Source organism: Phalangium opilio, unplaced genomic scaffold (assembly GCF_054372755.1).
Source record: "Phalangium opilio isolate 3A_F unplaced genomic scaffold, DU_Popi_V2 ptg000089l_1, whole genome shotgun sequence".
Lineage (NCBI taxonomy): Eukaryota > Metazoa > Arthropoda > Arachnida > Opiliones > Phalangiidae > Phalangium > Phalangium opilio.
In genome coordinates this window covers 2,287,282-2,304,639 of record NW_028324194.1, presented here as the reverse complement: position 1 = coordinate 2,304,639, position 17,358 = coordinate 2,287,282, and the positions used below count along the sequence as shown (strand labels likewise).

At 44.6% G+C, this 17,358-nt stretch overlaps 19 non-coding genes across 19 annotated transcripts; all 19 read right to left on the bottom strand.

Moving 5' to 3' along the window:
• Window positions 1-1,994: 1,994 nt before the first annotated feature.
• Window positions 1,995-2,076, bottom strand: TRNAS-GCU (transfer RNA serine (anticodon GCU)). The gene has a single exon. It is a non-coding gene; the product is annotated as a tRNA-Ser (tRNA).
• An 899-nt stretch (window positions 2,077-2,975) lies between these two features.
• On the bottom strand, window positions 2,976-3,057 carry TRNAS-GCU (transfer RNA serine (anticodon GCU)). Its single transcript has one exon. It is a non-coding gene; the product is annotated as a tRNA-Ser (tRNA).
• Window positions 3,058-4,235: 1,178 nt separating this feature from the next.
• On the bottom strand, window positions 4,236-4,317 carry TRNAS-GCU (transfer RNA serine (anticodon GCU)). The gene has a single exon. It is a non-coding gene; the product is annotated as a tRNA-Ser (tRNA).
• Window positions 4,318-4,801: 484 nt separating this feature from the next.
• TRNAS-GCU (transfer RNA serine (anticodon GCU)) lies at window positions 4,802-4,883 on the bottom strand. The gene has a single exon. It is a non-coding gene; the product is annotated as a tRNA-Ser (tRNA).
• Window positions 4,884-5,918: 1,035 nt separating this feature from the next.
• On the bottom strand, window positions 5,919-6,000 carry TRNAS-GCU (transfer RNA serine (anticodon GCU)). The gene has a single exon. It is a non-coding gene; the product is annotated as a tRNA-Ser (tRNA).
• Window positions 6,001-7,592: 1,592 nt separating this feature from the next.
• On the bottom strand, window positions 7,593-7,674 carry TRNAS-GCU (transfer RNA serine (anticodon GCU)). Its single transcript has one exon. It is a non-coding gene; the product is annotated as a tRNA-Ser (tRNA).
• Window positions 7,675-8,988: 1,314 nt separating this feature from the next.
• TRNAS-GCU (transfer RNA serine (anticodon GCU)) lies at window positions 8,989-9,070 on the bottom strand. The gene has a single exon. It is a non-coding gene; the product is annotated as a tRNA-Ser (tRNA).
• Window positions 9,071-12,005: 2,935 nt separating this feature from the next.
• On the bottom strand, window positions 12,006-12,087 carry TRNAS-GCU (transfer RNA serine (anticodon GCU)). The gene has a single exon. It is a non-coding gene; the product is annotated as a tRNA-Ser (tRNA).
• A 1,001-nt stretch (window positions 12,088-13,088) lies between these two features.
• On the bottom strand, window positions 13,089-13,170 carry TRNAS-GCU (transfer RNA serine (anticodon GCU)). Its single transcript has one exon. It is a non-coding gene; the product is annotated as a tRNA-Ser (tRNA).
• A 62-nt stretch (window positions 13,171-13,232) lies between these two features.
• TRNAS-GCU (transfer RNA serine (anticodon GCU)) lies at window positions 13,233-13,314 on the bottom strand. The gene has a single exon. It is a non-coding gene; the product is annotated as a tRNA-Ser (tRNA).
• Window positions 13,315-13,790: 476 nt separating this feature from the next.
• TRNAS-GCU (transfer RNA serine (anticodon GCU)) lies at window positions 13,791-13,872 on the bottom strand. Its single transcript has one exon. It is a non-coding gene; the product is annotated as a tRNA-Ser (tRNA).
• A 205-nt stretch (window positions 13,873-14,077) lies between these two features.
• TRNAS-GCU (transfer RNA serine (anticodon GCU)) lies at window positions 14,078-14,159 on the bottom strand. The gene has a single exon. It is a non-coding gene; the product is annotated as a tRNA-Ser (tRNA).
• Window positions 14,160-14,643: 484 nt separating this feature from the next.
• TRNAS-GCU (transfer RNA serine (anticodon GCU)) lies at window positions 14,644-14,725 on the bottom strand. The gene has a single exon. It is a non-coding gene; the product is annotated as a tRNA-Ser (tRNA).
• Window positions 14,726-14,930: 205 nt separating this feature from the next.
• TRNAS-GCU (transfer RNA serine (anticodon GCU)) lies at window positions 14,931-15,012 on the bottom strand. The gene has a single exon. It is a non-coding gene; the product is annotated as a tRNA-Ser (tRNA).
• A 620-nt stretch (window positions 15,013-15,632) lies between these two features.
• Window positions 15,633-15,714, bottom strand: TRNAS-GCU (transfer RNA serine (anticodon GCU)). The gene has a single exon. It is a non-coding gene; the product is annotated as a tRNA-Ser (tRNA).
• Window positions 15,715-15,919: 205 nt separating this feature from the next.
• On the bottom strand, window positions 15,920-16,001 carry TRNAS-GCU (transfer RNA serine (anticodon GCU)). The gene has a single exon. It is a non-coding gene; the product is annotated as a tRNA-Ser (tRNA).
• Window positions 16,002-16,062: 61 nt separating this feature from the next.
• On the bottom strand, window positions 16,063-16,144 carry TRNAS-GCU (transfer RNA serine (anticodon GCU)). The gene has a single exon. It is a non-coding gene; the product is annotated as a tRNA-Ser (tRNA).
• A 205-nt stretch (window positions 16,145-16,349) lies between these two features.
• On the bottom strand, window positions 16,350-16,431 carry TRNAS-GCU (transfer RNA serine (anticodon GCU)). Its single transcript has one exon. It is a non-coding gene; the product is annotated as a tRNA-Ser (tRNA).
• Window positions 16,432-16,915: 484 nt separating this feature from the next.
• On the bottom strand, window positions 16,916-16,997 carry TRNAS-GCU (transfer RNA serine (anticodon GCU)). The gene has a single exon. It is a non-coding gene; the product is annotated as a tRNA-Ser (tRNA).
• Between the last annotated feature and the right edge of the window lie 361 nt (window positions 16,998-17,358).

The following is a 17,358-nucleotide window of genomic DNA, read 5'->3' as shown; positions in this document are numbered from 1 at the left end:
GGTTTAATTATTTTGCCTGAATTTGTGATTAAAACAATCCGGTTAAAACGACGGAGGCGAGATTCGAACTCGCGTGTTTAGAGCCCAATGTATCAGCATTCCATCGCCTTAACCACTCGGCCATCCCTTCCGGGATTTAAAGGAGTTAAATCATTTTGACTGCATTTGTGTTCAAAACAAAACGGATAAAACGACGGAGGCGAGATTCGAACTCGCGCGGGCAGTGCCCAATGGATTAGCAGTCCATCGCCTTAACCACCCTGTCCTCGATTGAAAACTGGTTCTATTATTTTGCCTGAATTTGTGATTAAAACAATCCGGTTAAAACGACGGAGGCGAGATTCGAACTCGCGCGGGCAGAGCCCAATGGATTAGCAGTCCATCGCCTCGGACACCCCGTACTTGATTTAAAACTGGTTTAATTATTTTGCCTGAATTTGTGATTAAAACAATCCGGTTAAAACGACGGAGGCGAGATTCGAACTCGCGTGTTTAGAGCCCAATGTATCAGCATTCCATCGCCTTAACCACTCGGCCATCCCTTCCGGGATTTAAAGGAGTTAAATCATTTTGACTGCATTTGTGTTCAAAACAAAACGGATAAAACGACGGAGGCGAGATTCGAACTCGCACGGGCAGAGCCCAATGGATTAGCAGTCCATCGCCATAACCACCCTGTCCTCGATTTAAAACTGGTTCTATTATTTTGCCTGAATTTGTGATTAAAACAATCCGGTTAAAACGACGTAGGCGAGATTCGAACTCGCGTGTTAAGAGCCCAATGTATCAGCAATCCATCGCCTTAACCACTCGGAAATCCCTTCCGCGATTTAAACGAGTTTAATCATTTTGGCTGCATTTGTGTTCAAAACAAAACAGATAAAACGACGGAGGCGAGATTCGAACTCGCGCGGGCAGAGCCCAATGAAATAGCAGTCCATCGCCTTAACCACGCTGTCCTCGATTTAAAACTGGTTTAATTATTTTGCCTGAATTTGTGATTAAAACAATCCCGTTAAAACGACGTAGGCGAGATTCGAAATCGCGTGTTTAGGGCCCAATGTATCAGCATTCCATCGCCTTAACCACTCGGCCATCCCTTTCGGGATTTAAAGGAGTTATGTCATTTTACTGCATTTGTGTTCAAAATAAAACGGATAAAACGACGGAGGCGAGATTCGAACCCGCGCGGGCAGAGCTTAATGGATTAGCAGTCCATCGCCTTAACCACCCTGTCCTCGATTTAAAACTGGTTAAATTATTTTGCCTGAATTTGTGATTAAAACAATCCGGTTAAAACGACGGAGGCGAGATTCGAACTCGCGCGGGCAGAGCCCAATGGATTAGCAGTCAGTCGCCTTTAACCACCCTGTCCCCGATTTAAAACTGGTTTAATTATTTTGCCTGAATTTGTGATTAAAACAATCCAGTAAAAACGACGGAGGTGAGATTCGAACTCGTGCGGGCAGAGCCCAATGGATTAGCAGTCCATCGCCTTAACCACCCTGTCCTCGATTTAAAACTGGTTCTATTATTTTGCCTGAATTTGTGATTAAAACAATCCGGTTAAAACGACGGAAGCGAGATTCGAACTCGCGTGTTTAGGGCCCAATGTATTAGAAATCCATCGCCTTAACAACTCGGCCATCCCTTCCGATATTAAAACGAGTTAAATCATTTTTACTGCATTTGTGTTCAAAACAAAACGGATAAAACGACGGAGGCGAGATTCGAACTCGCGCGGGCAGAGCCCAATGGATTAGCAGTCCATCGCCTTAACCACCCGTTCCTCGATTTAAAACTGGTTCTATTATTTTGCCTGAATTTGTGATTAAAACAATCCGGTTAAAACGACGGAGGCGAGATTCGAACTCGCGATTTTAGGGCCCAATGTATTAGCAATCCATCGCCTTAACAACTCGGCCATCCCTTCCGATATTAAAACGAGTTAAATCATTTTGACTGCATTTGTGTTCAAAACAAAACGGATAAAACGACGGAGGCGAGATTCGAACTCGCGCGGGCAGAGTCCAATGCATTAGCAGTCCATCGCCTTAACCACTCGGCCACCCCGTCCTTGATTTAAAACTGGTTTAATTATTTTGCCTGAATTTGTGATTAAAACAATCCGGTTAAAACGACGGAGGCGAGATTCGAACTCGCGTGTTTAGAGCCCAATGTACCAGCATTCCATCGCCTTAACCACTCGGCAATCCCTTCCGGGATTTAAAGGAGTTAAATCATTTTGACTGCATTTGTGTTCAAAACAAAACGGATAATACGACGGAGGCGAGATTCGAACGCGCGCGGGCAGAGCCCAATGGATTAGCAGTCCATCGCCTTAACCACCCTGTCCTCGATTTAAAACTGGTTCTATTATTTTGCCTGAATTTGTGATTAAAACAATCCGGTTAAAACGACGGAGGCGAGATTCGAACTCGCGCGGGCAGAGCCCAATGGATTAGCAGTCCATCGCCTCGGACACCCCGTCCTTGATTTAAAACTGGTTTAATTATTTTGCCTGAATTTGTGATTAAAACAATCCGGTTAAAACGACGGAGGCGAGATTCGAACTCGCGTGTTTAGAGCCCAATGTATCAGCATTCCATCGCCTTAACCACTCGGCCATCCCTTCCGGGATTTAAAGGAGTTAAATCATTTTGACTGCATTTGTGTTCAAAACAAAACGGATAAAACGACGGAGGCGAGATTCGAACTCGCACGGGCAGAGCCCAATGGATTAGCAGTCCATCGCCATAACCACCCTGTCCTCGATTTAAAACTGGTTCTATTATTTTGCCTGAATTTGTGATTAAAACAATCCGGTTAAAACGACGGAGGCGAGATTCGAACTCGCGTGTTTAGGGCCCAATGTATTAGCAATCCATCGCCTTAACAACTCGGACATCCCTTCCGATATGAAAACGAGTTAAATCATTTTGACTGCATTTGTGTTCAAAACAAAACGGATAAAACGACGGAGGCGAGATTCGAACTCGCGCGGGCAGAGCCCAATGGATTAGCAGTCCATCGCCTTAACCAAACGCCCACCCCGTCCTCGTTTTAAAACTGGTTTAATTATTTTGCCTGAATTTGTGATTAAAACAATCCGGTTAAAACGACGTAGGCGAGATTCGAACTCGCGTGTTAAGAGCCCAATGTATCAGCAATCCATCGCCTTAACCACTCGGAAATCCCTTCCGCGATTTAAACGAGTTTAATCATTTTGGCTGCATTTGTGTTCAAAACAAAACAGATAAAACGACGGAGGCGAGATTCGAACTCGCGCGGGCAGAGCCCAATGGAATAGCAGTCCATCGCCTTAACCACGCCGTCCTCGATTTAAAACTGGTTTAATTATTTTGCCTGAATTTGTGATTAAAACAATCCGGTTAAAACGACGTAGGCGAGATTCGAAATCGCGTGTTTAGGGCCCAATGTATCAGCATTCCATCGCCTTAACCACTCGGCCATCCCTTCCGGGATTTAAAGGAGTTATGTCATTTTACTGCATTTGTGTTCAAAATAAAACGGATAAAACGACGGAGGCGAGATTCGAACCCGCGCGGGCAGAGCGTAATGGATTAGCAGTCAGTCGCCTTTAACCACCCTGTCCCCGATTTAAAACTGGTTTAATTATTTTGCCTGAATTTGTGATTAAAACAATCCAGTAAAAACGACGGAGGTGAGATTCGAACTCGTGCGGGCAGAGCCCAATGGATTAGCAGTCCATCGCCTTAACCACCCTGTCCTCGATTTAAAACTGGTTCTATTATTTTGCCTGAATTTGTGATTAAAACAATCCGGTTAAAACGACGGAAGCGAGATTCGAACTCGCGTGTTTAGGGCCCAATGTATTAGAAATCCATCGCCTTAACAACTCGGCCATCCCTTCCGATATTAAAACGAGTTAAATCATTTTTACTGCATTTGTGTTCAAAACAAAACGGATAAAACGACGGAGGCGAGATTCGAACTCGCGCGGGCAGAGCCCAATGGATTAGCAGTCCATCGCCTTAACCACCCGTTCCTCGATTTAAAACTGGTTCTATTATTTTGCCTGAATTTGTGATTAAAACAATCCGGTTAAAACGACGGAGGCGAGATTCGAACTCGCGATTTTAGGGCCCAATGTATTAGCAATCCATCGCCTTAACAACTCGGCCATCCCTTCCGATATTAAAACGAGTTAAATCATTTTGACTGCATTTGTGTTCAAAACAAAACGGATAAAACGACGGAGGCGAGATTCGAACTCGCGCGGGCAGAGTCCAATGCATTAGCAGTCCATCGCCTTAACCACTCGGCCACCCCGTCCTTGATTTAAAACTGGTTTAATTATTTTGCCTGAATTTGTGATTAAAACAATCCGGTTAAAACGACGGAGGCGAGATTCGAACTCGCGTGTTTAGAGCCCAATGTACCAGCATTCCATCGCCTTAACCACTCGGCAATCCCTTCCGGGATTTAAAGGAGTTAAATCATTTTCACTGCATTTGTGTTCAAAACAAAACGGATAATACGACGGAGGCGAGATTCGAACGCGCGCGGGCAGAGCCCAATGGATTAGCAGTCCATCGCCTTAACCACCCTGTCCTCGATTTAAAACTGGTTCTATTATTTTGCCTGAATTTGTGATTAAAACAATCCGGTTAAAACGACGGAGGCGAGATTCGAACTCGCGTGTTTAGGGCCCAATGTATTAGCAATCCATCGCCTTAACAACTCGGACATCCCTTCTGATATAAAAACGAGTTAAATCATTTTGACTGCATTTGTGTTCAAAACAAAACGGATAAAACAACGGAGGCGAGATTCGAACTCGCGCGGGCAGAGCCCAATGGATTAGCAGTCCATCGCCTTAACCACTCGGCCACCCCGTCCTCGTTTTAAAACTGGTTTAATTATTTTGCCTGAATTTGTGATTAAAACAATCCGGTTAAAACGACGTAGGCGAGATTCGAACTCGCGTGTTAAGAGCCCAATGTATCAGCAATCCATCGCCTTAACCACTCGGAAATCCCTTCCGCGATTTAAACGAGTTTAATCATTTTGGCTGCATTTGTGTTCAAAACAAAACAGATAAAACGACGGAGGCGAGATTCGAACTCGCGCGGGCAGAGCCCAATGGAATAGCAGTCCATCGCCTTAACCACGCCGTCCTCGATTTAAAACTGGTTTAATTATTATGCCTGAATTTGTGATTAAAACAATCCGGTTAAAACGACGTAGGCGAGATTCGAAATCGCGTGTTTAGGGCCCAATGTATCAGCATTCCATCGCCTTAACCACTCGGCCATCCCTTCCGGGATTTAAAGGAGTTATGTCATTTTACTGCATTTGTGTTCAAAATAAAACGGATAAAACGACGGAGGCGAGATTCGAACCCGCGCGGGCAGAGCTTAATGGATTAGCAGTCCATCGCCTTAACCACCCTGTCCTCGATTTAAAACTGGTTAAATTATTTTGCCTGAATTTGTGATTAAAACAATCCGGTTAAAACGACGGAGGCGAGATTCGAACTCGCGCGGGCAGAGCCCAATGGATTAGCAGTCAGTGGCCTTTAACCACCCTGTCCCCGATTTAAAACTGGTTTAATTATTTTGCCTGAATTTGTGATTAAAACAATCCAGTAAAAACGACGGAGGTGAGATTCGAACTCGCGCGGGCAGAGCCCAATGGATTAGCAGTCCATCGCCTTAACCACCCTGTCCTCGATTTAAAACTGGTTCTATTATTTTGCCTGAATTTGTGATTAAAACAATCCGGTTAAAACGACGGAGGCGAGATTCGAACTCGCGTGTTTAGGGCCCAATGTATTAGCAATCCATCGCCTTAACAACTCGGACATCCCTTCTGATATAAAAACGAGTTAAATCATTTTGACTGCATTTGTGTTCAAAACAAAACGGATAAAACAACGGAGGCGAGATTCGAACTCGCGCGGGCAGAGCCCAATGGATTAGCAGTCCATCGCCTTAACCACTCGGCCACCCCGTCCTCGTTTTAAAACTGGTTTAATTATTTTGCCTGAATTTGTGATTAAAACAATCCGGTTAAAACGACGTAGGCGAGATTCGAACTCGCGTGTTAAGAGCCCAATGTATCAGCAATCCATCGCCTTAACCACTCGGAAATCCCTTCCGCGATTTAAACGAGTTTAATCATTTTGGCTGCATTTGTGTTCAAAACAAAACAGATAAAACGACGGAGGCGAGATTCGAACTCGCGCGGGCAGAGCCCAATGGAATAGCAGTCCATCGCCTTAACCACGCCGTCCTCGATTTAAAACTGGTTTAATTATTATGCCTGAATTTGTGATTAAAACAATCCGGTTAAAACGACGTAGGCGAGATTCGAAATCGCGTGTTTAGGGCCCAATGTATCAGCATTCCATCGCCTTAACCACTCGGCCATCCCTTCCGGGATTTAAAGGAGTTATGTCATTTTACTGCATTTGTGTTCAAAATAAAACGGATAAAACGACGGAGGCGAGATTCGAACCCGCGCGGGCAGAGCTTAATGGATTAGCAGTCCATCGCCTTAACCACCCTGTCCTCGATTTAAAACTGGTTAAATTATTTTGCCTGAATTTGTGATTAAAACAATCCGGTTAAAACGACGTAGGCGAGATTCGAACTCGCGTGTTAAGAGCCCAATGTATCAGCAATCCATCGCCTTAACCACTCGGAAATCCCTTCCGCGATTTAAACGAGTTTAATCATTTTGGCTGCATTTGTGTTCAAAACAAAACAGATAAAACGACGGAGGCGAGATTCGAACTCGCGCGGGCAGAGCCCAATGGAATAGCAGTCCATCGCCTTAACCACGCCGTCCTCGATTTAAAACTGGTTTAATTATTATGCCTGAATTTGTGATTAAAACAATCCGGTTAAAACGACGTAGGCGAGATTCGAAATCGCGTGTTTAGGGCCCAATGTATCAGCATTCCATCGCCTTAACCACTCGGCCATCCCTTCCGGGATTTAAAGGAGTTATGTCATTTTACTGCATTTGTGTTCAAAATAAAACGGATAAAACGACGGAGGCGAGATTCGAACCCGCGCGGGCAGAGCTTAATGGATTAGCAGTCCATCGCCTTAACCACCCTGTCCTCGATTTAAAACTGGTTAAATTATTTTGCCTGAATTTGTGATTAAAACAATCCGGTTAAAACGACGGAGGCGAGATTCGAACTCGCGCGGGCAGAGCCCAATGGATTAGCAGTCAGTGGCCTTTAACCACCCTGTCCCCGATTTAAAACTGGTTTAATTATTTTGCCTGAATTTGTGATTAAAACAATCCAGTAAAAACGACGGAGGTGAGATTCGAACTCGCGCGGGCAGAGCCCAATGGATTAGCAGTCCATCGCCTTAACCACCCTGTCCTCGATTTAAAACTGGTTCTATTATTTTGCCTGAATTTGTGATTAAAACAATCCGGTTAAAACGACGGAGGCGAGATTCGAACTCGCGTGTTTAGGGCCCAATGTATTAGCAATCCATCGCCTTAACAACTCGGACATCCCTTCTGATATAAAAACGAGTTAAATCATTTTGACTGCATTTGTGTTCAAAACAAAACGGATAAAACAACGGAGGCGAGATTCGAACTCGCGCGGGCAGAGCCCAATGGATTAGCAGTCCATCGCCTTAACCACTCGGCCACCCCGTCCTCGTTTTAAAACTGGTTTAATTATTTTGCCTGAATTTGTGATTAAAACAATCCGGTTAAAACGACGTAGGCGAGATTCGAACTCGCGTGTTAAGAGCCCAATGTATCAGCAATCCATCGCCTTAACCACTCGGAAATCCCTTCCGCGATTTAAACGAGTTTAATCATTTTGGCTGCATTTGTGTTCAAAACAAAACAGATAAAACGACGGAGGCGAGATTCGAACTCGCGCGGGCAGAGCCCAATGGAATAGCAGTCCATCGCCTTAACCACGCCGTCCTCGATTTAAAACTGGTTTAATTATTATGCCTGAATTTGTGATTAAAACAATCCGGTTAAAACGACGTAGGCGAGATTCGAAATCGCGTGTTTAGGGCCCAATGTATCAGCATTCCATCGCCTTAACCACTCGGCCATCCCTTCCGGGATTTAAAGGAGTTATGTCATTTTACTGCATTTGTGTTCAAAATAAAACGGATAAAACGACGGAGGCGAGATTCGAACCCGCGCGGGCAGAGCTTAATGGATTAGCAGTCCATCGCCTTAACCACCCTGTCCTCGATTTAAAACTGGTTAAATTATTTTGCCTGAATTTGTGATTAAAACAATCCGGTTAAAACGACGGAGGCGAGATTCGAACTCGCGCGGGCAGAGCCCAATGGATTAGCAGTCAGTGGCCTTTAACCACCCTGTCCCCGATTTAAAACTGGTTTAATTATTTTGCCTGAATTTGTGATTAAAACAATCCAGTAAAAACGACGGAGGTGAGATTCGAACTCGCGCGGGCAGAGCCCAATGGATTAGCAGTCCATCGCCTTAACCACCCTGTCCTCGATTTAAAACTGGTTCTATTATTTTGCCTGAATTTGTGATTAAAACAATCCGGTTAAAACGACGGAAGCGAGATTCGAACTCGCGTGTTTAGGGCCCAATGTATTAGAAATCCATCGCCTTAACAACTCGGCCATCCCTTCCGATATTAAAACGAGTTAAATCATTTTTACTGCATTTGTGTTCAAAACAAAACGGATAAAACGACGGAGGCGAGATTCGAACTCGCGCGGGCAGAGCCCAATGGATTAGCAGTCCATCGCCTTAACCACCCTGTCCTCGATTTAAAACTGGTTCTATTATTTTGCCTGAATTTGTGATTAAAACAATCCGGTTAAAACGACGGAGGCGAGATACGAACTCGCGTGTTTAGGGCCCAATGTATTAGCAATCCATCGCCTTAACAACTCGGCCATCCCTTCCGATATTAAAACGAGTTAAATCATTTTGACTGCATTTGTGTTCAAAACAAAACGGATAAAACGACGGAGGCGAGATTCGAACTCGCGCGGGCAGAGTCCAATGCATTAGCAGTAAATCGCCCTAACCACTCGGCCACCCCGTCCTTGATTTAAAACTGGTTTAATTATTTTGCCTGAATTTGTGATTAAAACAATCCGGTTAAAACGACGGAGGCGAGATTCGAACTCGCGTGTTTAGAGCCCAATGTACCAGCATTCCATCGCCTTAACCACTCGGCCATCCCTTCCGGGAAGAGGACTGCAAAGGCTTTGGTAAAACTCCAACTCCATAGAAAGCCAAGGGACTCCCTCATTTTTGGTCGGAGTTGGAGTTGGGTAAAATAAATAATTTGGCTTTGGGTGGCTTTGGGAATATTATCTCTGAAATGGAACGGAGTCGGAAGGGAGTGGAAATATTTCGAAAACTTATCCGGGAGTCGGCCGGGACTGGATTATTGTTGGATTCAGGTGGCTTTGGCTGGCGTTGGCATTTATAGTATCCAAATGGAGTTGGTGGCATTAAGAGCCAGCCTTATTTTATTCAACTGGAGTTGGGTAGCATTAGTGATATTAGTCAATTTTTCCTCTTTGAATTTCCCACGCGGTTGTTTTGGCGCAAGCGGGATGCATGAAGTTCAACCCCACACAGACGGCACATGACGGTCGCGGCTGGTACAGCCGTCCCTCCGCAAAAAAATCAAAATCATTGCTGTGCGAGAGAAAACGAAACTAAAACTATTTGTTCTTTTTAAGTTAGAGAGTCATAAATTTTTCCGTCGCCTTAGATTAAACGTAAAAAGGAAAACTACAATTATAAACAATGTTCGAGTTTATAATAGAAATAATTGAAAAAATGCAGTGGGATAACGTTGGAAAACCTGCATAATATATAAGTTCATAATATACCACACGGCCGGCTGGGAAACGTTGGGGTAAATATAAATGAAAATTGGTTAGGTTAAATGCCCTTTTGTGTTTGGAGTTAGAAAGTTTGTTGGAGCTCTCATTGGCTTTGGCAGAGATGGGAAAATTTGTCGGATATCTCATTAGTTTGGTCATAAGTTTATAAGTTATGTTCCATAAGTATGTCACTACCCATACTTCGTAATGTTAGAGGCTTAATGAGAGCTAGTTCAAGAACGACGTGAGAATTGACTACACTCGGTTTTGCAGTCCATCCTCCTCTTTAGTCTGTACTAAGCCTTTGACAGCGCCTCACTAGGCGTCGCTTTACGAGAATCTATGACGTTTCACCTACGTCAGTTCATGACAAGCTCTCATTAACGAGTGACACACTTATGGAACATATCTTATAAACTTATGGTTTGGTCAAGGATTAGAAAACTTGTCGCATATCTCATTGGCTTTGGCAGGGATTATTAGAAAACTTGTCGGATTTCTCATTGGCTTTGGCAGGGATTGGAAAAATTGTTAAATTTCACATTGGCTTCGGCAGGGATTGGAAATATTATTGAATTTATCAATTGGCTTTGTTAGGGATTGGAAAGATTTTTAAATCTGTCAATCGGCTTTGGCAGGGATTGGAATTCGTGTGAAACTTCAAAATTGGCTTTGGCAGAGATTCAAAAATGAAATGAACTTTAGTGTGGCGTTAGGGAGGAGTTGAAAATATAGCAATGGCGTTAGGGTGGCTGTGGCGTTTGTGAAAATTTTACCATTGGAGTTGGCAGGCTTTGGGAATGACTTTTTTCAGTTTGCAGCCCTCTACTTCCGGGATTTAAAGGAGTTAAATCATTTTGACTGCATTTGTGTTCAAAACAAAACGGATAATACGACGGAGGCGAGATTCGAACGCGCGCGGGCAGAGCCCAATGGATTAGCAGTCCATCGCCTTAACCACCCCGTCCTCGTTTTAAAACTGGTTTAATTATTTTGCCTGAATTTGTGATTAAAACAATCCGGTAAAAACGACGTAGGCGAGATTCGAACTCGCGTGTTAAGAGCCCAATGTATCAGCAATCCATCGCCTTAAACACTCGGAAATCCCTTCCGCGATTTAAACGAGTTTAATCATTTTGGCTGCATTTGTGTTCAAAACAAAACAGATAAAATGACGGAGGCGAGATTCGAACTCGCGCGGGCAGAGCCCAATGGAATAGCAGTCCATTGCCTTAACCACGCCGTCCTCGATTTAAAACTGGTTTAATTATTTTGCCTGAATTTGTGATTAAAACAATCCGGTTAAAACGACGTAGGCGAGATTCGAAATCGCGTGTTTAGGGCCCAATGTATCAGCATTCCATCGCCTTAACCACTCGGCCATCCCTTCCGGGATTTAAAGGAGTTATGTCATTTTACTGCATTTGTGTTCAAAATAAAACGGATAAAACGACGGAGGCGAGATTCGAACCCTCGCGGGCAGAGCTTAATGGATTAGCAGTCCATCGCCTTAACCACCCTGTCCTCGATTTAAAACTGGTTAAATTATTTTGCCTGAATTTGTGATTAAAACAATCCGGTTAAAACGACGGAGGCGAGATTCGAACTCGCGCGGGCAGAGCCCAATGGATTAGCAGTCCGTCTCCTTTAACCACCCTGTCCCCGATTTAAAACTGGTTTAATTATTTTGCCTGAATTTGTGATTAAAACAATCCGGTTAAAACGACGGAGGCGAGATTCGAACTCGCGTGTTTAGGGCCCAATGTATTAGCAATCCATCGCCTTAACAACTCGGCCATCCCTTTCGATATTAAAACGAGTTAAATCATTTTGACTGCATTTGTGTTCAAAACAAAACGGATAAAACGACGGAGGCGAGATTCGAACTCGCGCGGGCAGAGCCCAATGGATTAGCAGTCCATCACCTTAACCACCTTGTCCTCGATTTAAAACTGGTTCAATTATTTTGCCTGAATTTGTAATTAAAACAATCCGGTTAAAACGACGGAGGCGAGATTCGAACTCGCGCGGGCAGAGCCCAATGGATTAGCAGTCCGTCGCCTTTAATCACCCTGTCCCCGATTTAAAACTGGTTTAATTATTTTGCCTGAATTTGTGATTAAAACAATCCAGTAAAAACGACGGAGGCGAGATTCGAACTCGCGCGGGCAGAGTCCAATGCATTAGCAGTCCATCGCCCTAACCACTCGGCCACCCCGTCCTTGATTTAAAACTGGTTTAATTATTTTGCCTGAATTTGTGATTAAAACAATCCGGTTAAAACGACGGAGGCGAGATTCGAACTCGCGTGTTTAGAGCCCAATGTACCAGCATTCCATCGCCTTAACCACTCGGCCATCCCTTCCGGGTAGAGGACTGCAAAGGCTTTGGTAAAACTCCAACTCCATAGAAAGCCAAGGGACTCCCTCATTTTTGGTCGGAGTTGGAGTTGGGTAAAATAAATAATTTGGCTTTGGGTGGCTTTGGGAATATTATCTCTGAAATGGAACGGAGTCGGAAGGGAGTGGAAATATTTCGAAAACTTATCCGGGAGTCGGCCGGGACTGGATTATTGTTGGATTCAGGTGGCTTTGGCTGGCGTTGGCATTTATAGTATCCAAATGGAGTTGGTGGCATTAAGAGCCAGCCTTATTTTATTCAACTGGACGGAGGCGAGATTCGAACTCGCGTGTTTAGAGCCCAATGTATCAGCATTCCATCGCCTTAACCACTCGGCCACCCCTTCCGGGATTTAAAGGAGTTAAATCATTTTGACTGCATTTGTGTTCAAAACAAAACGGATAAAAAGACGGAGGCGAGATTCGAACTCGCGCGGGCAGAGCCCAATGGATTAGCAGTCCATCGCCTTAACCACCCTGGTCTCGATTTAAAACTGGTTCTATTATTTTGCCTGAATTTGTGATTAAAACAATCCGGTTTAAACGACGGAGGCGAGATTCGAACTCGCGCGGGCAGAGCCCAATGGATTAGCAGTCCAACGCCTTAACCATCCGGTCCTCGATTTAAAACCGGTTTAATTATTTTGCCTGAATTTGTGATTAAAACAATCCGGTTAAACCTACGGAGGCGAGATTCGAACTCGCGTGTTTAGGGCCCAATGTATTAGCAATCCATCGCCTTAACAACTCGGCCATCCCTTCCGATATTAAAACGAGTTAAATCATTTTGACTGCATTTGTGTTCAAAACAAAACGGATAAAACGACGGAGGCGAGATTCGAACTCGCGCGGGCAGAGCCCAATGGATTAGCAGTCCATCGCCTTAACCACTCGGCCACCCCGTCCTCGATTTAAAACTGGTTTAATTATTTTGCCTGAATTTGTGATTATAACAATCCGGTTAAAACGACGGAGGCGAGATTCGAACTCGCGCGGGCAGAGCCCAATGTATCAGCATTCCATCGCCTTAACCACTCGGCCACCCCTTCCGGGATTTAAAGGAGTTAAATCATTTTGACTGCATTTGTGTTCAAAACAAAACGGATAAAAAGACGGAGGCGAGATTCGAACTCGCGCGGGCAGAGCCCAATGGATTAGCAGTCCATCGCCTTAACCACCCTGTCCTCGATTTAAAACTGGTTCTATTATTTTGCCTGAATTTGTGATTAAAACAATCCGGTTTAAACGACGGAGGCGAGATTCGAACTCGCGCGGGCAGAGCCCAATGGATTAGCAGTCCAACGCCTTAACCATCCGGTCCTCGATTTAAAACCGGTTTAATTATTTTGCCTGAATTTGTGATTAAAACAATCCGGTTAAAACTACGGAGGCGAGATTCGAACTCGCGTGTTTAGGGCCCAATGTATTAGCAATCCATCGCCTTAGCAACTCGGCCATCCCTTCCGACATTAAAACGAGTTAAATCATTTTGACTGCATTTGTGTTCAAAACAAAACGGATAAAACGAAGGAGGCGAGATTCGAACTCGCGCGGGCAGAGCCCAATGGATTAGCAGTCCATCGCCTTAACCACTCGGCCACCCCGTCCTCGATTTAAAACTGGTTTAATTATTTTGCATGAATTTGTGATTATAACAATCCGGTTAAAACGACGGAGGCGAGATTCGAACTCGCGTGTTTAGAGCCCAGTGTATCAGCATTCCATCGCCTTAACCACTCGGCCATCCCTTCCGGGATTTGAAGGAGTTAAATCATTTTGACTGCATTTGTGTTCAAAACAAAACGGATAAAACGACGGAGGCGAGATTCGAACTCGCGCGGGCAGAGCCCAATGGATTAGCAGTCCATCGCCTTAACCACTCAGCCACCCCGTCCTCGATTTAAAACTGGTTTAATTATTTTGCCTGAATTTGTGATTAAAACAATCCGGTTAAAACGACGGAGGCGAGATTCGAACTCGCGTGTTTAGAGCCCAATGTATCAGCATTCCATCGCCTTAACCACTCGGCCACCCCTTCCGGGATTTAAAGGAGTTAAATCATTTTGACTGCATTTGTGATTAAAACAATCCGGTTTAAACGACGGAGGCGAGATTCGAACTCGCGCGGGCAGAGCCCAATGGATTAGCAGTCCAACGCCTTAACCATCCGGTCCTCGATTTAAAACCGGTTTAATTATTTTGCCTGAATTTGTGATTAAAACAATCCGGTTAAAACGAAGGAGGCGAGATTCGAACTCGCGTGTTTAGGGCCCAATGTATTAGCAATCCATCGCCTTAACAACTCGGCCATCCCTTCCGATATTAAAACGAGTTAAATCATTTTGACTGCATTTGTGTTCAAAACAAAACGGATAAAACGACAGAGGCGAGATTCGAACTCGCGCGGGCAGAGCCCAATGGATTAGCAGTCCATCGCCTTAACCACTCGGCCACCCCGTCCTCGATTTAAAACTGGTTTAATTATTTTGCCTGAATTTTTGATTATAACAATCCGGTTAAAACGACGGAGGCGAGATTCGAACTCGCGTGTTTAGAGCCCAATGTATCAGCATTCCATCGCCTTAACCACTCGGCCATCCCTTCCGGGATTTGAAGGAGTTAAATCATTTTGACTGCATTTGTGTTCAAAACAAAACGGATAAAACGACGGAGGCGAGATTCGAACTCGCGCGGGCAGAGCCCAATGGATTAGCAGTCCATCGCCTTAACCACTCAGCCACCCCGTCCTCGATTTAAAACTGGTTTAATTATTTTGCCTGAATTTGTGATTATAACAATCCGGTTAAAACGACGGAGGCGAGATTCGAACTCGCGTGTTTAGAGCCCAATGTATCAGCATTCCATCGCCTTAACCACTCGGCCACCCCTTCCGGGATTTAAAGGAGTTAAATCATTTTGACTGCATTTGTGTTCAAAACAAAACGGATAAAAAGACGGAGGCGAGATTCGAACTCGCGCGGGCAGAGCCCAATGGATTAGCAGTCCATCGCCTTAACCACCCTGTCCTCGATTTAAAACTGGTTCTATTATTTTGCCTGAATTTGTGATTAAAACAATCCGGTTTAAACGACGGAGGCGAGATTCGAACTCGCGCGGGCAGAGCCCAATGGATTAGCAGTCCAACGCCTTAACCATCCGGTCCTCGATTTAAAACCGGTTTAATTATTTTGCCTGAATTTGTGATTAAAACAATCCGGTTAAAACTACGGAGGCGAGATTCGAACTCGCGTGTTTAGAGCCCAATGTATCAGCATTCCATCGCCTTAACCACTCGGCCATCCCTTCCGGGATTTGAAGGAGTTAAATCATTTTGACTGCATTTGTGTTCAAAACAAAACGGATAAAACGACGGAGGCGAGATTCGAACTCGCGCGGGCAGAGTCCAATGGATTAGCAGTCCATCGCCTTAGCCACTCGGCCACCCCGTCCTCGATTTAAAACTGGTTTAATTATTTTGCCTGAACTTGTGATTATAACAATCCGGTTAAAACGACGGATTCGAGATTCGAACTCGCGTGTTTAGAGCCCAATGTATCAGCAATCCATCGCCTTAACCACTCGGAAATCCCTTCCGGGATTTAAACGAGTTTAATCCGTTTGCCTGCATTTGTGTTCAAAACAAAACAGATAAAACGACGGAGGCGAGATTCGAACTCGCGCGGGCAGAGCCCAATGGAATAGCAGTCCATCGCCTTAACCCCTCGGCCATCCCTTCCTCGATTTAACCGAGTTTAATCATTTTGACTGCATTTGTGTTCAAAACAAAACGGATAAAACGACGGAGGCGAGATTCGAACTCGCGCGGGCAGAGCCCAATGGATTAGCAGTCCATCGCCTTTATCACTCGGCCACCCCGTCCGTGATTTAAAACTGGTTTAATTATTTTGCCTGAATTTATTATTATAACAATCCGGTTAAAACGACGGAGGCGAGATTCGAACTCGCGTGTTTAGAGCCCAATATATCAGCATTCCATCGCCTTAACCACTCGCCCATCCCTTCCGGGATTTAAAGGAGTTAAATCATTTTGACTGCATTTGTGTTCAAAACAAAACGGATAAAACGACGGAGGCGAGATTCGACCTCGCGCGGGCAGAGCCCAATGGATTAGCAGTCCATCGCCTTAACCACTCAGCCACCCCGTCCTCGATTTAAAACTGGTTTAATTATTTTGCCTGAATTTGTGATTAAAACAATCCGGTTAAAACGACGGAGGCGAGATTCGAACTCGCGTGTTTAGAGCCCAATGTATCAGCATTCCATCGCCTTAACCACTCGGCCACCCCTTCCGGGATTTAAAGGAGTTAAATCATTTTGACTGCATTTGTGTTCAAAACAAAACGGATAAAAAGACGGAGGCGAGATTCGAACTCGCGCGGGCAGAGCCCAATGGATTAGCAGTCCATCGCCTTAACCACCCTGTCCTCGATTTAAAACTGGTTCTATTATTTTGCCTGAATTTGTGATTAAAACAATCCGGTTAAAACGACGGAGGCGAGATTCGAACTCGCGTGTTTAGGGCCCAATGTATTAGCAATCCATCGCCTTAACAACTCGGCCATCCCTTAAGATATTAAAACGAGTTAAATCATTTTGACTGCATTTGTGTTCAAAACAAAACGGATAAAACGACGGAGGCGAGATTCGAACTCGCGCGGGCAGAGCCCAATGGATTAGCAGTCCATCGCCTTAACCACTCGGCCACCCCGTCCTCGATTTAAAACTGGTTTAATTATTTTGCCTGAATTTGTGATTATAACAATCCGGTTAAAACGACGGAGGCGAGATTCGAACTCGCGTGTTTAGAGCCCAATGTATCAGCATTCCATCGCCTTAACCACTCGGCCACCCCTTCCGGGATTTAAAGGAGTTAAATCATTTTGACTGCATTTGTGTTCAAAACAAAACGGATAAAAAGACGGAGGCGAGATTCGAACTCGCGCGGGCAGAGCCCAATGGATTAGCAGTCCATCGCCTTAACCACCCTGTCCTCGATTTAAAACTGGTTCTATTATTTTGCCTGAATTTGTGATTAAAACAATCCGGTTTAAACGACGGAGGCGAGATTCGAA